Below are 6,261 nucleotides of genomic sequence, written 5' to 3' on the forward strand. Positions count from 1 at the left end.
GTGTTGAGAGGGGAGGATCATGGGTGGTTAGTGGGCGAGATTGTGCGTGTTTCTAGGTGGTCTGTGAGTGGGGCTAAGGGAAATTCTGCAAAGAGGGGCATATGGCTGTCTCAGAGGGACAGAGCTAAGTATATGTTTATATGTGTATATATGTATTTACAGACATATATACACATATAAACACATAAATACATATGTACACATATATAGACACACACACATATATATAGTGCATTGGAGCCCTATGCAGTCAAGTAGCTGAAAACATGAGAAATCATATTTATTCAATATTCATATTTAATAAAGTGTTTAACTATGTATTTACTGTATACATAGCATAGTATATTTCACATTCCAATGTTCTTTACATAGGGGAATATGTTCTAAATATTTTAAAATTGACATTCCTATATTTATATACAGGCATACCTCAGAGATATTGCGGGTTCGGTTCAAGACCACCGCAATAAAGTGAATATAGCAATAAAGTGAGACACACTCATTTTTTGTTTACCACTGCATATAAAAGTTATATTTACACTACACTGTAGTCTTTTAAAGGGACATGAAATCCACATTTTTTTCTTTAATGATTTAGAAAGAGCATGCAATTTTTTAAAAAAAAGAGCTTTATTGATGCAAATTCAACAATACAAAAGATTCAGACCAAAGATATACAAAACAATGTGTACGTACAGTTTACGCTGTCTGACAAAAGATCATTCTAAATCATGTTGTTACATCAAGAGGATGGTGTCTAGGGTCACCGTGCTGTTATATGCAATGGACAACGTTTCAATGTTTCTGGGCTGGAATGACCCTTTTAAGGTTGTAGAGTTTTTTCCTTTTTCCGATCATTTGTCAGTCCTTTGAGAGCCCACAAAAAAGCTCTCAGCAATTTGTCAGAGAAATATAGCAGATCTTGTGTATTGGAATAAACATATATACTACCAAATATTGCATTGAGTGGTTATTTGTTAGAATAAATGCATGTGTAAGGGAGAGAGAAAGAGGCATTAGAGATGGGTGGGGAGAATAGAGGAAAGAGAGAGAAAAAAAAGGGGGGTTATATTAAATTGTTCTGTTCCATATTGCCAGGATCAACTCATAGGTGTCTAGTTTGCGAAGTTTAGGATAATGGTATCTTTCTAGTGTAAGAAGTTCCGAAACTTGTTGCCTCCATTCCTGTACAGATGGTACGCTTTGTGTCTTCTACCTCTTAGGGATGAGATTTTTGGCTCTCGTCAGCATTATTAAGAGAAGTGCTAGTTTAGCTGTATCTTTTATTTTGGGTAGCGAACAGAACAATAAACTTTAAGGGTTTTTTGGTATTTGCATGTTCAGTATGTCTGAAATTATAGAGAAAATATACGACCAATAGGTTTTAAATCTTGGACACCAATCACCATATGTGGAGAAGGGATCCCTCCCCACCGCATCCCCTCCAGCATGTTTCGCTCAGAGAAGGAAATATTTTATGGAGCCTAGAGGGAGTAAGATACCATCTACACAGGAACTTTATGTGGATTTCTTGTATGGTAGCAGAGACTGAGGAGGGCTTTGTTAGTGTAAAAACTTTCATCCAAGAGTCAAATGTAATCTCTTGAGATAACTCTCTATTCCATGCAAGAGTGTATGACAGGAGTGTTGTAGGGTCCGTAATGGATGTTAATTGGTACAAGAGAGATATGAGATGCTTTGGGATGACATATAAAGTACAGAGTTTTTCAAATTGCGTGAGTTCCCTTCCCATGTCCTTCTTATATTTATGGTGTGAGATGTAATGAAGTAGTTGGTTGTAGCTTAGCCACGAAGAGAAAATCTCTGTGTGCCTCTTCAAGTTGTGTTTGTAGAATGTTATTTTCTGTAATAAACTGAATTGAGCCTGTTCTTAGGCTGTAAGGTTGTTTAATTCGAAAGCCCATTTTGCAGTATGGGATTTCCGTGTTCTCAATAATTGGGGTGAAAGGAGAGTGTCTAGATGATATTTGAGTGCTGGTTGCTAGGGTCCTATCCCATTCAGACAGAATTTCTGCTGTTATTATATATTTATGTAGATTTTTGGGTCTATTTTATGGGAAAGACCATGCTAATGTACCTATGTTATTTAGTGTGAAGATGTGTCTATTTAAGTGTATCCATGCCTTATTGGTATTGTTGTGGGATCATTCGACAATATGCTGAAGCAAGATCGCTCTTCTATAGGCCACCAGGTTTGGCATTCCAAGGCCTCTCCTGTCCCTTGTCAAGTACATGTTTTTTTTTAAGGATTCTGGGTTTTATATCCGCACAAATGTAGCGGTCAATTATTTTTTGTAGTTGGGTGAGGTAACCCTCCTGCATGGGGATTGGCAACGTAAGAGCATGCAATTTTAAACAACTTTCTAATAAACTTCTATTATCTAAAAATTGTATTCTCTATCTGAATCAGGAAAGAAATTTGTTAGGTTTCTTTAGCATTATGTCTAAAAAAAATGTACATACCTTAATTAAAAAAATCCTTTATTGATAAAAAAATGCTAACCAAGTCGTGCCAACCAAGTCATAATCTTTTTGCTGCTAGTGTTTATATATAGGTGTGCATGCATGTGTTTATCTGTGTATATATTTTGGAAAAATGTTGCCAATAGACTTGCTCAACACACAAACTGTCCTTGGTAGCAAACGCTCCTGTACACAAATAATGCATGACAGGCAGGTGACCAGGTAGGGTTGCCACCTTTTGCCCAGCTGATTCCTGGACACTTTGCATTTGGGCTTGGCTAGGGGTGTGACGGGGGCGTGGTTGTGGGCGTGGTTGGGGTGGGGCTTCACACGGCCTAAATAAAATATGTTTTACCATTTTTGTTCTGCCATTAAAGGATTGAGTGTTATAGTGGTTTAATTTAACAGATTCATCACAAAGACAGATGATACAGTCTCTGGCGAATACAGTTTGAAAGTATTTGCTTTCAAACTGATTCCCCCCCCCCTCCCTCCCATATCGCACTGCCGTAATATGCATAAATGTCATGCATGCATAAAGGGTATATATTTTTTAGGGGACCTAAAATATTTCTGCCCAGTTCCTTATCTCCAAATTTGAGTGTGCTAACCCAAATGCTCCCTTGGATTATTGAGGGTTCCTCTATTCGTAAGCTTTAAAGCTTACCCCACAAGGGCCACAACTCATCTGACACTGCCCTAGTACAATTCCACACATCCTGGAATACATCAGACAGACGCAGGGAGGTAATTTTTGAAGTCTGCCATTTGTAAGTAACTACCAATTCTCAGAATTGAAAAACGTTACTTTTCAGACATAAACTACAAGGAAAAGGGGCAAAATAAATAGTAAAATTATAATGCAAAGTTGTTCTTTCAAAGTGTTTAATGTCCCTTTAAACATGCAACCTACCCACCAGATCCTTATAAGTTTACTACATATTTATGTTACTCAAATACAGTGTATGGTTTAACACACAGAGAGCATGCCAAAATTATTTGCAGGTCGGTAAATTAACAGTAGAAGCCAGAAAAGCATTAAAAAAAGAAGTCTTGTTATTTCATACACATGGAACATTGTTTGCATAGGAAGTAGGCAGGATTCCTCCACTGTCACCTATTACCCAGTCAGCTCCAGCAAGACGCTGTTTAAAGTTTACTCACTCCCTCTGCAGACCTAGCTGACAAGACAGAGTAGATCTGAGGGAACTTCAGCACCATGCAGATCACTACCGTGCAGCCCGTGCTCCAGTTAGCAAAGATAATTAGCTCAGACAGGAGCTCCATCCTTGCAAGACAAGGAGGGACCAACCCCAGCAACCCAGCAATAAAGTCACTTCACAAAATAAAGGAAAGCCATTACCTCTCCCTCATGACATCAGGCAGGGGTGGGCCTTTTCCAGCACTAAAGATGGAGACGCCCTGCGTGTTTCCTATGGACCATACCATAACTAAATATGGTGGCCTCTGAGGTCCACAAGACGCAGCAAAAGAAGGTGGGAGGTAGATTTTTGCCAATATAGCAGCTGTTGAGTGCAGTGCTTTCTGCAAATGTACATCCATATCAGCTAGTGTTGATATGGATGTACGTTTGCAGAAAGCGCTGCACTCAACAGCTGCTATATTGGCATGTAGGAGGAGTCCGGGACATTCAGAGGATGACCCGGGACATTCCTCCTGATTCCGGGGCTGTCCTGGGGATACTGGGGCAGGTGGCAAACCTATGACCAGGTGACATTAGGTTTTCCTCCTGTGTCTGCAGCTGTCTTCAATGTCGTTCTCTTATTTCAACTCGTTACAGTTATCAGTTAGTGAAGCTCTGAATCTTCACACTGGATGCCGCCATCTTGGAGCTTATATTTATGTAACTTTGAAACTATGCAAAAGCAATGTAAAGCTTCTACTTTCTATTATGTGAGTTAAACTGAAGTGCAAGGCACAGCTGCCAAACAGCCAGTAACATCCGAGATCTGTGAAAGTGCACTGCTTCGGTTAAAGGATGCATCAATGCGCGAGCTACAAGATGGTAGCGCTCAGTATAAAATACAGAGCTTTACCAGCTGGATTCTATAAACAGTTAAAATAAGAGAATGGCTTTAAAGAGAGCTGCAGACACAGAAAGGAAAAACCATAGCATGGTAAGTATTGTTATGCAGCTTGAAAATTTCTCCTGTGACTGCCACAGAAACTGTCCTTGGTAGCAAACGCTCCTGCACACAAATAAAGCATGACAGGCAAGTGACCAAGTGGCATTAGGTGGAATCATGATTAGACCTCAGATCACACCCTTGACCATGAAGCACCTGTCAGCTGTATACTCACATAAGATCTCAGATTAGAGCCATGGTCTTGAAGCCCCTCTAAAAACTCAGACCTCTGATGCAACTTAAATGGCCTTGAAGCGACTCTAAAAATCCCATACCCATATGCCCTCATCAGACCTCAGATAACATTAAAATGGCTTTGCAGCCGCCTAAAAACTTTATGGTCTTATTAGACCTCAGCTTACATCCCATGACCCTAAAGCTTCTTGCATAACCCCATAAAAACACATTAGGCCTCAGACCAGCTCATCTATAAGCCAAATACCCATGTTAGAGCCAACTTCTATCCCTGCAGCCCCTTTGACAGCCACCTACCTGATCATTTTGCGCGTTTCACAGGGTAACCACATTCATAATCGGAACTCAGAATAACAAAGAATTAGCTAAAATTAACATATCATAAAAGGGATAGTCTAGCCAAAATTAAACATTTTAATGATTTAGATAGGGCATGCAATTTCAAACAGTTTTCCAATTTACTTTTATCATCAAATTTGCTTTGTTCTTTGGTATTCTTTGTTGAAAGCTAAACCTAGGTAGGCTCATATGCACATTTCTAAGCCCTTGAAGGCCACCTTTTATCTCAGTGCATTTTGACAGTTTTTCGCAGCCAGGCAGTGCTAGCTCATGTGTAGCATATAGATAGTATTGTGCTCACTCCTGTGGAGTTATTTATGAGTCAGCACTGATTGGCTAAAATCCAAGTCTGTCAAAAGAACAGAAATAAGGGGGCAGTGTGCAGAAGCTTATATACAAGGTAATCACAGAGGTAAAAATTAAATACAAATAACTGTTTTAGTAATGCAAAACTGGGGAATAAGTAATACAAAGATTATCTATCTTTTTAAACAATAACATTTTTGGAGTAGAGTGCCCCTTTAAATGGCCATTATACATTGAAGAAAATGTAATAATAGAAATTGCATGTTCTATCTGAATCATGAAAGAAATATGTTTAGTTTCATGTCCCTTTAAACACAAGAAGTCAGACACAGAGCAGCAATGCACTGCTGGGACTTAGCTGAACACCTTTTCTGGAAAAAATAACTATCTTTATATTCAGGACCGTCTTTAACACAGGGCAAAAGGGGCAGCTGCCCAGGGCCCAGTCTCTGTTGAGGGGCCCAAGAGTCCTAAAAAAAAATATTTTTTTTTTTTTTTTTAATGGTTCATACCAGACTACTGATGTGACATGGGGAACACAGACATTCAGTCCTAATACTGTCACAGTCAAAAGTACTCTGCTTATATATATTTTTTTTTAAAAAACTGTGCCAGACCGTGCTGGTGTGATGTGACATGCCAAGCTATTGCCATGTGCTGTTTTAGATGTGCACTGTGCAGCACTGAATGCAAAGCCCTAACTCGGCATCCAGCCATTTCCACTGCATCAGAAAAGGTCCTACTGGGGTTACCACTGTTACCAGGTAACTGCTCTGGTGGTGGGGATTGT

The sequence above is a fragment of the Bombina bombina genome, chromosome 6, assembly GCF_027579735.1.
Source record: "Bombina bombina isolate aBomBom1 chromosome 6, aBomBom1.pri, whole genome shotgun sequence".
In the NCBI taxonomy this organism is placed as follows: domain Eukaryota; kingdom Metazoa; phylum Chordata; class Amphibia; order Anura; family Bombinatoridae; genus Bombina; species Bombina bombina.